Raw genomic sequence first — 22632 nt, 5'->3', positions numbered from 1 at the left:
CCCCTCGGAGTGTTTTTCAAGACGGTGTAGCTTTTTTGTTTCTTGTTTGGTGGACTAGTTTCGTAGGAGTCACCGTACTATCAAGAGGGGTCCGCTTTGGTAAGGCTAGGGTGGAATCATCACGTACACTTCTGTTTCACACCCTCTGGGCCTTCCCGCGTCATTGGAGGTTTGATTCCCTGCTGGATGGGCAGTCTTTGGCCCCAACGGTAGTACCGCGGTGCCCAGCGGTAGTACCGCTTGAGGGTCCTCAGCGGCAGTACCGCTGCAGTACCGGGCCACTACCGCCTCGACTCGAGGGGGGCGCATCTCGTGTCGGGTTGAGCAGCACTTGCAGCGGTAGTAGGTGTGGTAGTACCGCTCGAGAGCGGTAGTACCGCCCTACCACCGCGGCAGTACCGCGCTGGGCACGGTCCCTCCTCTACCTTAAAGCCCTCCCAGGCTGGGCGGTAGTACCTCAAGGGGGATCGGTAGTACCGCTGGGTCCAGCTGTAGTACCGCTGCCCCCTGCGGTAGTACCGCCCTCTGCAGGGCAGTTTTGAGGGTAATGGTTGGATGGGGTCCATTAGTATAAAAGGGGGTCCCCTTCTTCCTCGTTGAAATACCTCTTCCCCCATAAGGTCCATTAATGCTCCAAGCTCCATTTTCACCCGATCTCTCTCCCTAGCCAATCATACTTGTTGATTTGCTCGGGAGTGGTTGAGAAGGCCTCGATCTACACTTCCATCAAGAGAAATTTGATTCCACCACCAATCCCTAGCGGATCTTGTTACTCTTGGGGTGTTTGAGCACCCTAGATGGTTGAGATCACCACGGAGCCATAGTCCATTGTGGTGAAGCTTTGTGGTGTTGTTGGGAGCCTCCGATTAAGTTGTGGAGATTGCCCCAACCTTGTTTGTAAAGGTCTGGTCGCCACCTCCAAGGGCACCAATAGTGGAATCACGACACCTCGCATTGTGTGAGGGCGTGAGGAGAATACGGTGGCCCTAATGGCTTCTTGGGGAGAATTGTGCCTCCACACCGCTCCAACGGAGACGTACTTCCCTTCAAAAGGAAGGAACTTCGGTAACACATCCTCGTTGAGGGAGTCCTGGATTAGGGGGTCTCCGGACAGCCAGACTATATCCTTTGGCCGGACTGTTGGACTATGAAGATACAAGATTGAAGACTTCATCCCATGTTCGGATGGGACTCTCCTTGGCGTGGAAGGCAAGCTAGGCAATATGGATATGTAGATCTCCTCCCTTGTAACCGACCTTGTGTAACCCTAGCCCCCTTCCGGTGTCTATATAAACCGGAGGGTTTAGTCCGTAGGACAACATACAATCATACCATAGGCTAGCTTCTAGGGTTTAGCCTCTATGATCTCGTGGTAGATCAACTCTTGTAATACTCATATCATCAAGAACATTCAAGCAGGACGTAGGGTATTACCTCCATCAAGAGGGCCCGAACCAGGGTAAACATCGTGTCCCCTGCCTCTTGTTACCATCCGCCTTAGACGCACAGTTCGGGACCCCCTACCCGAGATCCGCCGGTTTTGACACCGACATTGGTGCTTTCATTGAGAGTTCCACTGTGTCGTCATCATAGGGAAGGATGGATCGTCTCATTGTCAGGGACAACATCACCTCTGGGGGAGCCCTGGCTGTAGGCCAAACTCTCTGACTTGGCGGCTTCGTTATGACCGCCCGCTCGGCCGCTGCGCCGACGATGACTTCTCGGGTCATCGAAAATAACCTCCACATCGGCTCGAAATTCACCGAGCAGATGGATCCAATGGAGCTCTCCTCTTTGAACGAGCTCTTGGATCGCATTGCCGCTCTGGGAGTCGCTACGGACTACGATCGGATCGGGCTTAAACCCAACCAAAGGGAAATTAACTCTCCGCCGGTCACCCATCAGATAGCGGTGGTGGAGGAGCAATGCGGCGATTCTCCCTCTATCCTGAGAAGGAACTATGTCCAGATTCCCGAGCTCTCCGAGCCGGATACCCGCTCATGGGAGGACATCGCCCTAACCCTGAACCTAGAATCAGGCTGCATACGGAACCTGCGGGGCAACATCTCGGAGCCCGAACTTCCAAGATCGGAAACTCCCCTGCCCCGGGGTCTCAGATTGGGTCAAGGTCTGGACTTAAATCCACCCACCCACCCAGATACAAACGATCTTTCCCACATTAGGCAAGAGCCCCAAGAGACAGTACATCACTATTGGGCCAGATTCCTCCTTGTAAGGAACAAGGTCAAGGACTGTCGCGAGGAAGACACAATTTTGTTCTTTTGCAACAATTGCACGGACAAGGGAATCCTCAATGCCATAAGTCGCCGTGACATAGCACACTTCGCTGACTTGGCGGCCATAGTACGGAAGTACTATGTGATGGAAAGTGCCTGGAAAACCCAAACAAAATTTTGGGATAATCCGGCTCTGAGAAAACCCCCAGTCCGAACTAAAAGGGTGCACTCTCATAAGTCGCCTGACTCAATTACAAAGAAGCAAAAGCCCACTACAGGGCGTGGAACCGTATTGGAGGGATGGCTTAACGGGCCCTGCAAAATTCATAGTACAGCTGATACCATATCAACACACAGCCTTAGAGCATGTTGGGTACTCCGACAGGTGGCCAAGAGCGGTGAGGATCTCCTCATCCAAAATACCTCATAGCACCTTCCCATGGATAACAATACAGTATTGACAGTCTTCGAGACCTTCGCCTCAAATAATAGGCGTAAGCGAGCACTCCGCAGCCTCGCCAAAGTCTGCCACTTGGCAGCAATAAATCCATGGAGCGACACGGCTATCACCTTCAATGCCAGTGACGAACCTAAATTCCAAACAGCCCGAGCACCAGCCGCCTTGGTCCTTAGTCCAATTGTGGACGGCTTTCGGCTCACTAAAGTGCTCATGGACGGTGGCAGCGGATTAAACCTCATTTATGAGGAGACTCTTCAAAAAATGGAAATAGACAGCAACCGTGTTGAGCAAAGCAGCACAACCTTCCGAGGAATCATCCCTAGTCAAGAGGCATGTTGCGCTGGGAAAATCACACTAGATGTGGTATTCGGCACTCTGGAGAATTACAGGTCCGAGGAAATTACATTCCAAGTGGCTCCGTTCAGTAGCGGATACCACACCCTTCTAGGGTGGGAGGCATTCATGATCTTTCGAGCCATACCCCATTATGGGTACATGAAGCTCAAAATGCCCGGGTGATACGTCTCCAACGTATATATAATTTTTGATTGCTCCATGCTATATTATCTACTGTTTTGGGCAATATTGGGCTTTATTATCCACTTTTATATTATTTTTGGGACTAACCTATTAACCGGAGGCCTAGCCCAGATTTGCTGTTTGATGCCTATTCCAGTGTTTTGAAGAAAAGGAATATCAGACGGAGTCGAAACGGAATGAAATCAACTGGAGAAGTTATTTTTGGAAGGAAACACACCTGATGGACTTGAACCCCACGTCAGAAGATATGGGAGCTGCCCACGAGGGTGCCCCCCCTAGGGCGCGCCCCCTGCCTCGTGGGACCCCCGTGGCTCCCCTGACGTACCTCCTGCACCCATATATACCTACATGACCTAAAACTTCCAGAAGGCACAATAGATCGGGAGTTCCACCGCCAGAAGCCTCCGTAGCCACCGAAAACCAATCTAGACCTGTTTCGGCACCCTGCCGGAGGGGGTAATCCTTCTTCGGTGGCCATCTTCATCATCCCGGTGCTCTCCATGACGAGGAGGGAGTAGTTCTCCCTCGGGGCTGAGGGTATGTACCAGTAGCTATGTGTTTGATCTCTCTCTCTCTCTCTCGTGTTCTTGAGATGATACGATCTTTTTATATCGCGAGCTTTGCTATTATATTTGGATCCTATGATGTTTCTTCCCCCCTCTTCTCTCTTGTAATGAATCGAGTTTCCCCTTTTGAAGTAATCTTATCGGATTGAGTCTTTAAAGACTTGAGAACACTTGATGTATGTCTTGCCGTGGATATCTGTGGTGACAATGGGATACACGTGCCACTTGATGTATGTTTTGGTGACCAACTTGCGGGTTTCGTGACATTGGGAACCTATGCATAGGGGTTGGCACATGTTTTCGTCGTGATTCTCCGGTAGAACTTTGGGGCACTCTTTGAGGTCCTTTGTGTTGGTTGAATAGATGAATCTGAGATTGTGTGATGCATATCATATAATCATGCCCACGGATACTTGAGGTGACATTGGAGTATCTAGGTGACATTAGGGTTTTGGTTGATTTGTATCTTAAGGTGTTATTCTAGTACGAACTCTAGGGCTATTTGTGACACTTATAGGAATAACCCAACGGATTGATTGGAAAGAATAACTTTGAGGTGGTTTCATACCCTACCATAATATCTTCGTTTGTTCTCCGCTATTAGTGACTTTGGAGTGACTCTTTGTTGCATGTTGAGGGATAGTTTTATGATCCAATTATGTTAGTATTGTTGAGAGGACTTACACTAGTGAAAGTATGAACCCTAGGCCTTATTTCCTATCATTGCAATACCGTTTACGCTCACTTTTACCATTAGTTACCTTGCCTGTTTTTATAATTTCAGATTACAAATACCTTTATCTACTATCCATATACCACTTGTTTCACCATATCTTCGCCGAACTAGTGCACCTATACAATTTACCATTGTATTGGGTGTGTTGGGGACACAAGAGACTCTTTGTTATTTGGTTGCAGGGTTGCTTGAGAGAGACCATCTTCATCCTATGCCTCCTACGGATTGATAAACCTTAGGTCATCCACTTGAGGGAAATTTGCTACTGTCCTACAAACCTCTGCACTTGGAGGCCCAACAACGTCTACAAGAAGAAGGTTGTGTAGTAGACATCAAGCTCTTTTCTGGCGTCGTTGCCGGGGAGGTAAGTGCTTGAAGGTATATCTTTAGATCTTGCAATCGAGTCTTTTAGTTTCTTGTTTTGTCACTAGTTTAGTTTATAAAAGAAAACTATAAAAAAGGGAATTAAGTTTGCCTCATACGCTTCACCTTTTTAATATCTTTCGTGAGTATGATGGAAAGGATAATTGTGCCCAAGTGCTAGAAGAAGAAATCTATAAAATGTATGGCACTAAATATTTTAATGATGAGAAGGATTGCAATGTTGTTAGTATGAATTCCTTTAATATCCATGATGCTAATGATATGCAAAGCCACAAGCTTGGGGAAGCTATGTTTGAAGAAGATGATATTTTTTGTCCCCCAAGCTTTGATGAGCAAATTTACTATGATGAAAGCATGCCTCCTATTGATGATGATTATTGTGATGACACATATGCTTTAAAGAATAATGATAACCATGAAACTTGTCATCTTGATCTTAATTTTCAAGCACATGATAGTTATTTTGTTGAGTTTGCTCCCACTATTATTCATGAGAAGAATTTTGCTTATGTGGAGAGTAGAAAATTTTCTATGCTTGTAGATCATGAAAAGAATGCTTTAGGTGCTGGTTATATTGTTGAATTCATTCATGATGCTACTGAAAATTATTATGAGGGAGGAACATATGCTTGTAGGAATTGCAATAATATCAAGTTTCCTCTCTATGTGCTTAAAATTTTGAAGTTATGCTTGTTTTACCTTCCTATGCTAGTTGATTATTGTTCCCATAAGTTGTTTGCTCACAAAATCCCTATGCATAGGAAGAGGGTTAGACTTAAATGTGCTAGTTATATTCTTCATGATGCTCTCTTTATATTTCAATTCTTATCTTTTATGTGAGCATCGTTGAAATCATCATGCCTAGCTAGGGGCATTAAACGATAGCGCTTGTTGGGAGGCAACCCAATTTTATTTTTGTTACTTGCTTTTTGTTCCTGTTTAGTAATAAATAATTCATCTAGCCTCTGTTTAGATGTGGTTTTATGCTTTTAATCAGTGTTTGTGCCAAGTAGAACCTTTGGGAAGACTTGGGGAAAGTCTTTGTGATCATGCTGTAAAAAACAGAAACTTTAGTGCTCACGAGAATTGCTGCCATTTTTATTTGGAGAGTTCAATTTAGTTAATTATTTTGGAATATGATTAATATATAAATTCCTCAGGTCCAGAAATTTATTTGAGAATTTTATGAGTTCCAGAAGTATAGGTTTGATCCAGATTACTACAGACTATTCTGTTTTTGACGGATTCTGTTTTTCATGTGTTGTTTACTTATTTTGATGAATCTATGGCTAGTAAAATTGTTTATAAACCATAGAGAAGTTGGAATACAGTAGGTTTAACACCAATACAAATAAATAATGAGTTCATTACAGTACCTTGAAGTGGTGATTTATTTTCTTATACTAACGGAGCTCATGAGTTTTCTACTTTAAGTTTTGTGTTGTGAAGTTTTCAAGTTTTGGGTAAAGATTCAATGGATTATGGAATAAGGAGTGGCAAGAGCCTAAGCTTGGGGATGCCCAAGGCACCCCAAGGTAATATTCAAGGATAGCCAAGAGTCTAAGCTTGGGGATGCCCTGGAAGGCATCCCCTCTTTCGTCTTCGTTCATCGGTAACTTTACTTGGAGCTATATTTTTATTTACCACATGATATGTGTTTTGCTTGGAGCATCAATTTATTTTGTTAGGATTTGCTTGCTGTTATTTATAACAATTTTTTGTATCTTTTATTTCAATAAAAGTGGCATTGATAGCCTTTACTATGCCTATGTTACAAGTATACATGTTGCTGTTTGAAAACAGAAAGTTTAACGCTGTTGCAATAATTCCCTAGAAAAGTAAGAAAGTGATAAAATGTTGAAACCTTTTGCATATTAAGCTCTGATAAATTTAATACAGTGGGAATTGTATTTCATAATTTTTGGAGTTAGGGAAGTATGGATGCTGCAGCATTCTTTACAGACTATCCTGTTTAGGCAGATTGCTGTTATGTTTGCACTATTTGCATATGTTTGCTTATTTAATGATTCTATTTGACGATAGGACTATTAAATATGCAGAGGCATTTAGTATTCAATGTTGAATCATAATTTTAGTGATTTGCTACAGTAGAGTATGATAAGGTTTTTGCAATGGTTTATACTAACTTATCTCACGAGTCCTTGTTGAGTTTTGTGTGGATGAAGCTTTTGAGATTTAGGGAGACCATGATATGAGAGGAATTAAGGAGACACAAAAGCTCAAGCTTGGGGATGCCCAAGGCACCCCAAGATAATACTTCAAGAAGTCTCAAGCGTCTAAGCTTGGGGATGCCCCGGTTGGCATCCCACCTTTCTTCTTCAACAACTATCGGTTAGTATCGGTTGATCCTAAGTTTTTGCTTCTTCACATGATGTTTGCTATTATTAGATGTCATTTTATTTTGCTTTGCTTGCTGTTTGAATAGAGTACCAAGATCTGAAATTATTAAATGTTTGAGAGTCTTCACATAGTTGCATAATTATTAAACTACTCATTGATCTTCACTTATATCTTTCGGAGTAGTTTGTTGTTGCTCTAGTGCTTCACTTATATCTTTTAGAGCATGGTGGTAGTTTTATTTTGAAGAAATAGATGAACTCTCATTCTTCACTTAGATTATTTTGGGAGTCTTAAATAGCATGGTAATTTGCTTAAAATCCTAATATGCTAGGTATTCAAGAATAATAAAATTCTCTTATGAGTGTGTTGAATACTATGAGAAGTTTGATACTTGATAATTGTTTTGAGATATGGAGATGGTGATATTAGAGTCATGCTAGTTGAGTAGTTGTGAATTTAAAGAATACGTGTGTTAAAGTTTGTGATTCCCGTAGCATGCAAGTTTGGTGAACCGTTATGTGACAAAGTCGGAGCATGATTTGTTTATTGATTGTCTTCCTTATGAGTGGCGGTCGGGGACCAGCGATGGTCTTTTCCTACCAATCTATCCCCCTAGGAGCATGCGCATAATACTTTGCTTTGATAACTTCTAGATTTTTGCAATAAGTATATGAGTTCTTTATGACTAATGTTGAGTCCATGGATTATACGCACTCTCACCCTTCCACCTTTGCTAGCCTCTCTAATACCGCGCACCTTTCACCGGTATCATACACCTACCATATACCTTCCTCAAAACAGCCACCATACCTACCTATTATGGTATTTCCATAGCCATTCCGAGATATATTGCCATGCAACTTTCCACCATCTAGTTCATGATGACACATTCATCATTGTCATATTGCTTAGCATGATCATGTAGTTGACATAGTATTTGTGGCAAAGCCACCGTTCATAATTTCTTTCATACATGTCACTCATGCATCATTGCACATCCCGGTACACCGCCGGAGTCATTCATATAGAGTCATCTTTGTTCTAGTATCAAGTTGTATCATCGAGTTGTAAATAAATAGAAGTGTGATGATCATCATTCAATAGAGCATTGTCCCAAAAAAAGGCCAAATAAAAAAAGAAAGGCCAAATAAAAAAGGAAAGGCCAAATAAAAAAAAGAGGCCAAATAAAAAAAAAGGGACAATGCTACTATCCTTTTACCACACTTGTGCTTCAAAGTAGCACCATGATCTTCATGATAGAGAGTCTCCTATGTTGTCACTTTCATATACTAGCGGGAATCTTTCATTATAGAACTTGGCTTGTATATTCCAATGATGGGCTTCCTCAAATTGCCCTAGGTCTTCGTGAGCAAGCAAGTTGGATGCACACCCACTAGTTTCTTTTGTTGAGCTTTCATACACTTATAGCTCTAGTGCATCCGTTGCATGGCAATCCCTACTCACTCACATTGATATCTATTGATGGGCATCTCCATAGCCCGTTGATACGCCTAGTTGATGTGAGACTATCTTCTCCTTTTTGTCTTCTCCACAACCACCATTCTATTCCACCTATAGTGCTATGTCCATGGCTCACGCTCATGTATTGCGTGAAGATTGAAAAAGTTTGAGAACATCAAAAGTATGAAACAATTGCTTGGCTTGTCATCGGGGTTGTGCATGATTTAAATAATTTGTGTGGTGAAGATGGAGCATAGCCAGACTATATGATTTTGTAGGGATAGCTTTCTTTGGCCATGTTATTTTGAGAAGACATAATTGCTTTGTTAGTATGCTTGAAGTATTATTATTTTTATGTCAATATAAACTTTTGTCTTGAATCTTTCGGATCTGAATATTCATATCACAAGTAAGAAGAATTACATTGAAATTATGCCAACTAGCATTCCACATCAAAAATTATCTTTTTTATCATTTACCTACTCGAGGACGACCAGGAATTAAGCTTGGGGATGCTTGATACGTCTCCAACGTATCTATAATTTTTGATTGCTCCATGCTATATTATCTACTGTTTTGGGCGATATTGGGCTTTATAGCCACTTCTATATTATTTTTGGGACTAACATATTAACCGGAGGCCCAGCTCAGATTTGCTGTTTTATGCCTATTCCAGTGTTTTGAAGAACAGGAATATCAGACGGAGTCGAAACGGAATGAAATCAACTTGAGAAGTTATTTTTGGAAGGAAACACACCTGATGGACTTGGACCCCACATCAGAAGATACGGGAGCTGCCCACGAGGCTGGGGGGCGCCCCCCTAGGGCGTTCCCCCCTACCTCGTGGGGCCCCCGTGGCTCCCATGACGTACCTCCTGCACCCATATATACCTACGTGACCTAAAACTTCCAAAACGCACAATAGATCGGGAGTTCTGCTGCCAGAAGCCTCCGTAGCCACCGAAAACCAATCTAGACCCGTTCTGGCACCCTGCCGGAGGGGGCAATCCTTCTCCGGTGGCCATCTTCATCATCCCGGTGCTCTCCATGATGAGGAGGGAGTAGTTCTCCCTCGGAGCTGAGGGTATGTACCAGAAGCTATGTGTTTGATCTCTCTCTCTCGTGTTCTTGAGATGATACGATCTTGATGTATCGCAAGCTTTGGTATTATATTTGGATCCTATGATGTTTTCTCCCCCCTCTACTCTCTTGTAATGAATCGAGTTTCCCCTTTTTAAGTAATATTATCAGATTGAGTCTTTAAAGACTTGAGAACACTTGATGTATGTCTTGCCGTGAATATCTGTGGTGACAATGGGATATCACGTGCCACTTGATGTATGTTTTGGTGACCAACTTGCGGGTTTCGTGACATTGGGAACCTATGCATAGGGGTTGACACATGTTTTCGTCGTGATTCTCCGGTAGAACTTTGGGGCACTCTTTGAGGTCCTTTGTGTTGGTTGAATAGATGAATCTGAGATTGTGTGATGCATATCATATAATCATGCCCACGGATACTTGAGGTGACATTGGAGTATCTAGGTGACATTAGGGTTTTGGTTGATTTGTATCTTAAGGTGTTATTCTAGTACGAACTCTAGGGCTGTTTGTGACACTTATAGGAATAGCCCAACGGATTGATTGGAAAGAATAACTTTGAGGTGGTTTCGTACCCTACCATAATATCTTCATTTGTTCTCCGCTATTAGTGACTTTGGAGTGACTCTTTGTTGCATGTTGAGGGATAGTTTTATGATCCAATTATGTTAGTATTGTTGAGAGGACTTACACTAGTGAAAGTATGAACCCTATGCCTTATTTCCTATCATTGCAATACCGTTTACGCTCACTTTTACCATTAGTTACCTTGCTGTTTTTATATTTTCAGATTACAAATACCTTTATCTACTATCCATATACCACTTGTTTCACCATCTCTTCGCCGAACTAGTGCACCTATACAATTTACCATTGTATTGGGTGTGTTGGGGACACAAGAGACTCTTTGTTATTTGGTTGCAGGGTTGCTTGAGAGAGACCATCTTCATCCTACGCCTGTTACGGATTGATAAACCTTAGGTCATCCACTTGAGGAAATTTGCTACTGTCCTACAAACCTCTGCACTTGGAGTCCCAACAATGTCTACAAGAAGAAGGTTGTGTAGTAGACATCTCATATCCCGCATCAATCAATATGACGAGACACCTTTAGTATATGCAGTGTGATATTAGTTGGATCTTTCATATGATTTATAGCATGTGTTGCTTCTAATTTGTTGAAATGCCATTTATGATGGGATGCTTTTAACTTGGCAGAGTCATATTGGTTGCATCTTTCATGTGGTGTCTAGCTTGCATTGCTTCTTATTTGCTGGAATGGTTTCTGCTTAGTTACACAAACAGTTGTGAATGCATGACGTCCCGTTTTTCGTACATATTCCATCCTGGTATCATGTGTTTTGCCTTACATCAAAGTAGTGATTGTCAGTATCATGCATGAATGAGTTCTGAAGAGTGAATTTTATTGCTTTTTCTTGTCGTTTTACTTGACAATTCAAAATCAATAAAGCGGAAGGAAGTTAGCAAGGCAGCGGATAAAGGTGCTCCTTCCAAACTGAGGGCCTCTACAGATTCTACTCCTCCATCCCCCCAAGATGATTTCCAAGACAACACATGCATAGACACTCAACATAGCTGTGTTGATGATGAGCACGTCTCCCCTAGTGCACCATCAAGGTGCTCCCTCTAACTTCACACTTATTATATGTGGTTGCATGTTATGTATGATGTCTAGCTTGTATTGCTTCTAATTTTGTTGAATTCCATCTGCTTACTTTACACATTATACTTGTGAATAAGACACGTGTTCCTGTTTCTAGAACATACAATATCTGTCTATCACACCATGTTCTTACATCAAAGTTACTATGTTGTGTAACCTGCAACAATCACTTATCATAAGACACATTTGACTTGGGAGTGTGATATAGGTTACATCTTGCATTCTTTTCTAGCTTGTACTACTTATAATTTGTTGAAATGGCACTTATGACGAGACAGTTTTAACTTGGTAGAGTGATATTCGTTGCATCTTTCATATGGTGTCTAGCTTTCATTGCTTCTAATTTGTTGAAATGCCTTCTCCTTAGTTTACACATCATAAGCTGTGAATATGCAATGCTGTGAATATGCAATGGCACTAATGATGAGAGACCTTTAACTTGGTAGTGTGATGTTGTTTGCATCTTGCATATGATTTATTTCTTGTACTGCTTCACATTTGTTTAAACACCATTTATGATGAGACACTGTTAACTTGGCAGAGCGATATTTGTAGCATCTTTCATATGGTGTCTACCTTCCATTGCATTGCTTCTAATTTAGTGAAATGTCTTCTGCTTAGTTTACACATCATAGTTCTGGTTATCTCATGTTGTCCTGTTTTTCGTACATATTACATCCTCCTATCATGTGGTTGTCTAACATCAAAGTTCAGTTCGTCTATATCACGCATCAATTTGTTCTGAAGAACTAAATTGTTATTCGTTTTTCTTGTCGGCTTGACTTAACATGGCCATAGAGAAAGAGGAAGCAACACAGATTGATAGGGAAGGAAGCGGAAGAATCCTGCAGATTCTGCTGGTACTGATGGTGCAATAGAAGGTCAAAGTCCAGCGGAAAATTGTACAAACAGGGTATCCCGTGCTACACGAGCTGCAGAACAAGCCAAACAGAAACAAATAGCTGCCACCAAACAAGCAGAGACAGCCCTAGTTGTTGCAACACCTTCCACAGTACCACCAGTTGCACGATTTACTCGTTGTCAACTCAGCTAGCAGCACATTCCCAAGCTCCCTTGCCACCTGACACTACTTCCGAAGCACTCTTGACACAAGATGAGTTGGCAAGATCAGATGAACTTTGTGAGCTTCAACAGCAAGAAGGTAGTTGCTGGAGTCATGTTACAGTTGCATGCTTCTTTATATGTAGTCTCACAGTTTGATGTACACTAACACTTCCTATGTTTGTTGTTGGACTGCACCTAGGCACAAAAGGAAACAAACATCAGGGATAATGCTCGATAGGTTAACTAAATCTAGAGGAGGAAGAATGGAGATCCGTTTTGAGGCAGGTTTAAAAAGGCCACGTGATGCTACAGAGTCAGCCAAGTTAGTATCAGAGGCAGCGGTTGCTGTTAGGTGTCATGTACGTATCCTGCCAACATGGATTCAGTACAGGAATGACAAAGACGAAACCCAGTTCAACACCTTCCTCGACCATTTATCTGTAAGTATGGTTATGTATGGAAACTAGTAATATCGTCTTGATCTGTCCAATACTTTCTAGGTTGCTGATAATGAGACTCCCATAATTTTCAACAGATGAGGTTCAAGTTGGATAGCCAAGATGATGCAACCAGACAAGCTTGCACCCATGTTTTCAAGTCTGCTCTGCGACAGTATCGGTATAACTTGAGGAAAACTCACTTTGAAGGCAAGGCTAACAGTGAACTTGCCCAAACATCTCCAGTGGAAAATATATCGGATGAAGACTGGAGAGGCCTCGTTAAACACTGGTCCGATCCGAAGTATCAGGTACATTATATATATGTGATCAGATCACATGTTGAAGTCCTATTTACGCATGTGCCACACAAATCTATCTTCTTGTAGGTGAACTGTTCAAAGAACAAGGCCAACCGTACAAAGTGAAATTCCAACAGACGACAGGATCTCGTAGCTATATTGCACACTGCGAGGCTCTTGTAATTAGCTGATGTTTCACTCTTTTCACTCTACCATATTATCAGATCTATATTGACTTGTTCCAAATGCAGAGGAAAGCCCGCAAGGACCAAAAAGTACCTGAACCAAATGCTGTGGAAATCTTCAAGGACTGTCACACCAGCAAGAAGAAGGGCATGACTACACCAGTCAAAGCCGCTGTTGTAAGTCCTTAATCCTCATGCCTTTTAACTACTACTTACTCTGACTTGTGCCTTGAACTGCATGGTTTGCAGCCAATGTCTATTACTCTTTTCAATTTTATACACAATTGTCTTAGCGTATCATTGCACCTTACAAGGTTTAAAAGAGAGGAGTGATGTTCCTTTGATCTTGACCTGTAATCTAGTTCCGTGCTGGACTTGCCCACACAATGTTACAATTGCATGTTTGTCTGTTCTCAGTTGTTTTGTGATATGAATGATGTCATACTATGCTTACCGTATTATAAACTTTGTCTCTTTATCCTTAGCTGTCAATACAATGTGAAGAAATAGACAATACATTAGCCATGGTACATGGTCATATGTTTGGAACCTGGTTTTATTATGTACTTTGCAGTAAAATACAACTAATATTTTACATGGGTTCACCAGAATAAGTTCTGTATATAGACCAAAGCTATTTTGTTTGGTTTTGCTGCCTCCTTAATATCTTCAGTTTTGGTACTACTAATGTAAAAACTCAACTTTTCAGCAAGCTATGGAAAATGGTGGAACCGCCACCTTCTGAAGGTGGCGAGGCAACTATAACCGCAATGTCAGCTCTTGATATAGTGGGTCAGTACCTATCCACTAACAGTGCCAAAAGCACGTTCCTGCGTAATACTCATGATCAAGATACGCAAGCTCAAAACAATGTTATATCCGCGCTCCAGACACAAGTCCGTTCGCTAACATAGAGACCCTTTGTGAAACAAGGACAAACATTGTTCGATGTTCGTCAAGATATGCATGGTTTTGAAACCAGACTATCAGACATTTGCTTTGCTGTTCAGGAGCCTAGGAGAATGAAGGCAAAGGTTATGGAGCTCCATCGGACAATACAGCGTGAAAACATAACAGTCAGGTCAAATGAACTGAGCTTCTGAACTTCTGGTGGTGCATTTATCTGCCAGACTGTTAACTTTTATGCCAACCTTCCTTTTGTTTTATAGTTGTAATTTGTTTTGTTGCAATACCAAATTTGTTCTTAACGTGCAGCCACCGGCTGAAGAAAACAGCAAGCCATTTTTGTATAGTGTAGGGTGTTCCCTATATTTGCACTGGTGGCGATCTTTGATGCCCAGTGGATGTAATCTGTGCAATCACCTTAATAGCCTAGCGTTAGTTTCGGGCTTATTTATTTCCTAGTCTTCTTTTTCCCTGGTTTCCTAGTGGCCGCAACAACCATGGGCCATATACGGACCGTGGTAACCTTGACCCTGCTACGGGCCGTATGATCCATGGGCCTCCTACGGGCCGTCTTTAAATGGGCCTCCAACACGGTCGTAGAATTGGTGGGCCTCGGGCCGTCGGATAAATGGGTCTACATGGGTCGTAAACGGGCGTAATTGGTATCAGCCCAGCATGGTAACATGCCATTAACAGGCCGGAGGACAGCAAAGGCTTAATTATGTCACAGGCATAATGGGTCGTTAATGGGCTAGAATATAGGATGGGCTGGAAAAGGCGCAACGGGTTAACAGGCCAGAAACGGGCCGACTATTGCCACGAGCTGAATTTGGCCCATTAGGGGAACATGCCAGTAACGGGCCGGAAGTAATCGAGGGCCGGAACGGAGCCCATGAATGTATGGGCCGTCAGTAGGCCGAAAGCTAACACAGGCTAGAAACGGCCCATGTGACTCATGGGCCATTAATGGGTACAAAGAAATTTATTGTTCATTATGGGCTAGAGTCACCGTGGGCCTCTAAAGGGCCTAAAGATACAAAGGCCTCATATGGGCCGAAAGACGTAATGGGCCATACATTGGCCAAAAGTGAAACGGGCTGGTGTTATATTCGGCGGCCCACATGACGTTGTTGGGCCGATTTCGCGTAGGCCCTAACAGGCTATGAATTACCGGGTCGTAAAATGGGCTATTTGCAAAGAGACCGATACCAGGCTTTTCATGGGCCAGCCCGCTAACTTTTGACCAAGTAAAACGGGCCGACTTTTGTAAGCTAAATGGGCCAGTGGAGGTGGACACTTATCATCACTTCTATGACATGTGATTATCGTCATGGAAGTGGACACTTCGATGATGATAGTTTCCATAATGTCATGGAACACTTCTATGACAGCACAGGTATGCTATGATACGCCGCCGCTCCGCCCGGCCTCGCCGCCCCCGGCCTCTCCCTCCTCGACTTCCGTGCTCCGGTGTACAGTGCGCGCCGACGAGCCTCGGGAAGCGTGCATACTTTGACCGATGATATCTTTGCATCCGTAGCTCCGATTTGGACATATAGTATATCAAAATGTTCGCCTCGATGAGTACATCATTTCATTCCATTGCATCATTTTCATTTGAGCTCATCTTGATGCCCGAAATGCTGTTAGAAGGAGGCTTCGTGAGTTAATTGTCAGATCTGCTAGTTCATCTTAGACTTTTGTCATTTTTGCCATGATTATTGTGTGCATGATATTCCTGTGAGTCCTTCATATGTTTTATTAAGCATCTTGTTATCTTTCCATAGGTGAAACCCATGCATTTTTAGGATGTGTGTGGTGACTTGTGCAAGCTTGCAAAGTGAGGCACCCGGTAAATCTGTTTTCAGGGACTTGGTAGTTTTCAATAAGTCTGGGATTATTTAGTTCATGATGCCATATGTTCATGCTATTTCCTAGTGATCCGTGCCTCTTTTGAGGATGATCAGTAAAGGACTTTTGTTAATCGTATTATGCTCTATCCATCCATGCCTTTGTTTACAATTATGGAGCACCCTAGCTTGAGTCAATCGAGCTCTACTTTTGCTTCGTGGTGAATCTGGGCAGATTGTCAACTTGTTTGTGATTTTGCCGATGCTATCGTAGTGAATCCGTGCATGCTATGCCTTTGTTCTTTCCATGTCTAGCTAGAATTTTGTGCCTTCTTAATGTATGTATGCTTGCCTTGCCATGACTTGCACTGTAGTGAGTGCATCGAGCTCGTAAACATGCCTTCGTGAGTTATGTTTCAGCATGTCCCAGTTTTCACTAAGTCTAAAAACTGATTATGTTTTTGCTATGTTCGTGTGCTTTTTAGTATATTTTGTGATCCCTTTTGGCTCAAAGTCACTAAGGGACTTTTGTTAATCTTGTTGAGTAGCTCCATGCTATGTCTTTCTTTGTCATGTTAAGGTCCTGTAGCATGTTGTTTTGTTGCTCCGAAGAGGGCTATATGATCTGAAATTCCAGACAAGTGTTAATTTCACTAAGTCTGAGATCTGTTTACCATTTGCGTTTTTGCCATGCTTGTTTGAACCTGTTAATGGATGAATTGGCCGTGGCTCAGTGCTAGTATTTTGTTACGAATCTTGAATGCTTCCCTGCCATGTATTTTGTTGTCTTGTTTGGTGGCTGTAGCATGTTCATTTTGTTGCATTTAGAGGCCTACTTGATGTAAATTGCAGACCGGTGTCATTCTTAAATCACTTGCCATTTCCAAACCGTAACTCCGATTCCGGCGTTCTTTATATCGTTTTCAAGCGATTTCATCTCATCTTTCCAGTGGCACACTTGGTTTTCCAAGTTGAGGCCAGGTTCATGCATTTCCTGTCATATCTTGCATTTTGCATCTCGCATCGCATCCCGCATAGCATGTCATCATTGCATCTTTTTGTATGAGTTTGCACGTGGTTGATTGTATCCTTGTTGCTTGTTTGTCTTGTTTGGGTAGAGCCGGGAGACGAGTTCGCTAACGAGGAGCCCATTGAGTTTGCTTTTGAGGATCCAGTCAACTCTGACAACTGTGCAGGCAAGATGATCATACCCTCGAAATCAGTACTATCTTTGCTATGCTAGTTTGCTCGCTCTTTTGCTATGCCATTGCTACGATGCCTACCACTTGCTTGCAAGCCTCCCAAATTTCCATGTCAACCTCTAACCCACCATTGTCCTAGCAAACCATTGATTGGCTATGTTACCTCTTTGCTCAGCCCCTCTTATAGCGTTGCTAGTTGCAGGTGAAGATTGGAGGCCGTTCCTTCTTGGAACATCTTTTATTTAATTGTTGGGAATCATTATATTGCTATGTTATCTTAAATGCATCTATATACTTGGTAAAGGGTGGAAGGCTCGGCCTCTCGCCTAGTGTTTTGTTCCACTCTTACCGCCCTAGTTTCCGTCATATCGGTGTTATGTTCCCGGATTTTGCGTTCCTTACGCGGTTGGGTTATAATGGGAACCCCTTGATAGTTCGCCTTGTTTAAAGCTTTTCCAGCAATGCCCAACCTTGGTTTTACCATTCGCCACCTAGCCTCTTATTCCCTTGGGTTACCGAAGCCCAAGGGTCATCTTATTTTAACCCCCCCGGGCCAGTGCTCCCTCTGAGTGTTGGTCCGAACTGAGCTGCCTGCGGGGCCACCTCGGGGAAACTTGAGGGTTGGTTTTTACTCGTAGCTAGTCTCATCTGAGTGTGCCCTGAGAACGAGATATGTGCAGCTCCTATCGGGATTTGTCGGCACATTCGGGCGGTGTTGCTAGTCTTGTTTTAACCTGTCGAAGTGTCTTGAGTTACCGAGATACCGAGTCTGATCGAAACGTCTTGGGAGGAGGTCTATTCCTTCGTTGACCGTGAGAGCTTGTCATGGGCTAAGTTGGGACTCCCCTGCAGGGATTGAACTTTCGAAAGCCGTGCCCGCGGTTATGGGCAGATGGGAATTTGTTAATGTCCGGTTGTAGATAACTTGAACCTTAATTAATTAAAATGAATCAACTGAGTGTGTTATCGTGATGGCCTCTTCTCGGCGGAGTCCGGGAAGTGGACATGGTGTTGGAGTAATGTTTGCGCAGGTTGTTCTCTAGCTTCTCGCTCGTGCTTTGCCTCCTCTTCTCACTCTCTTTTGCGAATAAGTTAGCCACCATACTTGCTAGTCGCTTGCTGCAGCTCCACTCATATTTTACCTTGCCATACCTATAAACTTGAATAGTCTTGATCGCGAGGGTGCGAGATTGCTGAGTCCCTGTGGCTCACAGATTACTATCACACCAGATGCAGGGCTCGATGATTCCGCTCCAGGAGACTCGTATGAGCTCAAGTGGGAGTTCAACGAAGACTCTCAACGATACTATGTTTCCTTTCCCGATGATCAGTAGTGGTGCCCAGTTGGGGGTGATTGCGACCGTTGTCGCATGTTGGGTTCTCTTTTATTTTGGCGCCGTAGTCGGGCCATGAGTGTTTGGATGATGTAATGTTATTTATGTACTTGATTGATGTGGCGAGTGTAAGCCAACTATGTTATCTCCCCTTTTATTATTATTACATGGGATGTTGTGAAGATTGCCTAACTTGCGACATATGCCTTCAATGCGATTATGTCTCTAAGTCGTGCCTCGACACGTGGGAGCTATAGTCGCATCGAGGGTGTTACAAATTGGTATCAGAGCCTTCCCTGACCTTAGGAGCCCCATTGCTTGATCGTTTTTAGTGGCCGAGTTGTGTCTAGAAAAATGTTTTGAGTCATTTAGGAATTATATATAGGAGAGTTTACGAATTCTTTTTACTTCCCAGTCTCCTCATCGCTCTGGTAAGGCTTCCTGACGTAGAGTTTTGACTCTTCTCTTCTCAAATTTCACCAAAAAAATATTTTAGGATCACGCGAGTATCTTGGAATCGTTCCGATGGCTTATGATGAGAACATTGTCTTGGTGCCTCCTGTCAGGGGCTTAGTGGAAGTGTCCCGGGAAGTTGAGATCTGAGGTGTTGTCATCATAATTTTATCGTTGCAATTCTGGAATACTTGAGATATTTTCGCTGACATTGAAAATCTCTTTTATGCAGTTCGTTGGTGAGATAACCTCGACGCCACCCAGTACTGGGGCGGGAGTTCGGGAGTATTGCCATAACTTGTATAACGGATGCTTTTCGAAGGTTGAGGTAGATGGTTTCCGAAGGTTTCTTGGTTATGTGTTGAAGGATGGATACAGCTGGATGTAGGATTTGCTAGTTTGGGTGAGATATTATGCTTCCCCTGTATCCCCAACACCTGATTGCATAACCAGAAAGGTTCGGGAGTTTCATAGGTGGGAATTCTAGTAGCTCTAGTTCTTCTTCCACGGATATTGGTTTGAGATTGGGATTTCTTACCGATTATTCGTTCTTGATCCGTACCTTGTTGATTTATTTCTCTACCTTAATTCTACGTGGCTTCTCAATTTATGGATATGTGACCATTTTAAGAGGAATGCATTCGTCCATTTTGTTCGGATGTGAAGACTATATGTTGCAATTTTCATTCCGTTGGATTCAGCTTCAATAATTTATCTGTCAATGTGCTAATGGTGGTCAACCTCTTCAGGATGGCTCCTCCAACGCGCACGACTCCGAATCCTGATCCGCCACCACCTCCACCTCCTCCGGAGGCATGGCAAGCTGTGATGGCCGCAACCAATGCAAACACACAGCTGATCATGCAAATTCTTCAAGAGCGCAATCAAGGCAGTCAAGGGAATCAAGGCAGCAATCAGAGTCACTTTGCTACACTCAACCAGTTCCTTGCTAACGGGCCAAAGACTTTCAGCAATTGTGTTGAGGCAACCGATGCTGACGATTGGCTTGTGGATCTGTGTAAGCATTTCGAGTGCAGTAACGTCAGGCCTGAGGACTTTGTTAAGTTCGCTTCCTTCCAACTCAAAGATCAAGCTGCAGAATGGTTCCAGCAGTACAAGGACTCCAGAGGTGGACGTGTTATCACTTGGGATGATTTCCGTCAAGATTTCCGAGCTCATGATATTCCGCAGAGCGTGGTTGAAAGCAAGCATGAGGAATTCCGCAATCTGAAGCAAGGCTCTTTGTCTGTCTATGACTACAAAAAGTTGTTCCATAAGCTCGCTCGCTTTGCCAAGCAGGACGTGCCTGATGAGAAGAGCATGATATACCAGTTCAGGGGTGGTCTCAGAGAAGATATTCAGCTCGCTCTTGTTCTCTTTGAACCCTTGAGATACGATGAGTTCTACAACATGGCACTGAAGCAAGAGGCTGCTCAGTTGAGGTGTGATGCTTCCAAGAAGCGAGTCAGAGATGCTACTCCTTCTTCCTCTACTCAAGTGGCCAAGCAGCAGAAGTTTTGGCTTCCTCCTCCTCCGTTCCGTCAGCCATATCAGCAGAAGAGCAAAGGTGGAAGTGGTTCTTCCCACCCACCCAACCCTGGCTTTCAGAACAAGACTTCGTCTCAAGCTCCAAGATCGAGTGCTCCGTATCACCGTCCGCTTTCAGAGGTCACGTGCAACAAGTGCCAACAGAAGGGTCACTATGCCAACAAGTGTCTCAACCAGAGGCGTCTTCCTCCTCCTCCTCCTGTCAGATCGACAAGTATAGCTGTGGTCAAGCATAACCCCAAGCATGCCAAGGTCAATTTGATGAATGCAGCTCAGGCAGAGGACTCGTCAGATGTGATAATGGGTAACCTTCATGTTAATGATATTCCCGCAAAAGTACTTTTTGACTCTGGTGCATCGCATTCCTTCATGTCATTCCCATTTGCATCGGAGAACAATTTTAGTACTAAGGCTTTACCTAGAGCTATGCAAGTCGTCTCTCCAGCTAAGCGTCTGAGTTCTAGTTTGATGGTTCCGGATATTTCTATCTTGATGGGTGATTTCAAGTTTCTGGCTTCTCCAATGGTTCTTGGTAACTCGGATATTGATCTTATTCTCGGGATGGATTGGCTTTCTAAGCACAAGGCTCGGCTTGATTGTGCAGCCAGGCAGATTCAATTGACTCATTCGTTTGAGGATGTAATTGTCTTTGCCGCTCGGGATAATTCCATCCGTCTGTTTTCTCTCAATGAGAAGGGTGAATTGGATGCCATCTCTCAAATTCCAGTCGTTTGCGAATATCAAGACGTCTTTCTAGAAGAACTTCCAGGAATGCCTCCGCACCGGCCAGTTGAATTCGTTATTGATCTTGAGCCTGGTACGGAACCGGTGTGCAAGCGTCCTTACAAGCTCGGACCTGAAGAGTTGAAAGAGCTGAAGAAGCAACTCGATATGCAAGAGAAAATGGGTCTCATCCGGCCAAGTTCTTCTCCGTGGGGTTGTGGTGTTCTTTTTGTGAAGAAGAAGGATGGGACGGACCGACTTTGTGTTGATTACCGTCTAGTGAACAAGAATACCATCAAGAACAAATACCCACTTCCCAACATCAATGAGCTGTTCGAACAACTCAAAGGTGCCCAAGTATTCTCCAAGCTTGACCTCCGTATGGGTTATCAACAGATTCGCATTCGTGAAGAAGATATTCCCAAGACAGCATTCAGAACAAGCTTTGGTTCATATGAATACACTGTCATGTCTTTTGGCCTCGCCAACGCTCCTCCGACGTTCTCTCGAATGATGAACTTCATCTTCAACACCTACACCAATGACTTCGTTTTGGTCTATCTCGACGACATTCTGGTTTTCTCCAAGAACAAGGAAGATCATGCCAAGCACTTGCGTCTGGTTCTTGATAAGCTTAGAGAACATCAGTTCTACGCAAGTTCTCCAAGTGTGAATTTTGGCTCGATGAGGTTCTTTATCTTGGTCATATCATCTCTGCCAAGGGCATTGCCGTGAATCCTGAGAAGGTGTCTGCAATTGTGAATTGGGAACCACCTCAAAACGTGAAGCAACTCCGCAGTTTTCTCGGTCTCGCAAGCTATTGCCGAAGATTCGTTGAAAACTTTTCCAAGATCGCGAAGCCTCTCTCAAATCTTCTTCAGAAGCACGTCAAGTACGTTTGGTCTCCGGAGTGTGATATTGCTTTCAACACTTTGAAAGAGAAATTGATCACTGCACCAGTTCTGACTCCGCCTGATGAATCCAAGCCATACGAGGTCTTTTGTGATGCCTCTCTCCAAGGTCTTGGCGCAGTTTTGATGCAAGAGAAGAAAGTGGTTGCTTATACATCTCGCTAGTTGAAGCCTAATGAGAAGAAC

This window comes from Triticum urartu, chromosome 5, assembly GCF_003073215.2.
Source record: "Triticum urartu cultivar G1812 chromosome 5, Tu2.1, whole genome shotgun sequence".
Lineage (NCBI taxonomy): Eukaryota > Viridiplantae > Streptophyta > Magnoliopsida > Poales > Poaceae > Triticum > Triticum urartu.
Note: the sequence above shows the minus strand (reverse complement) of the source record.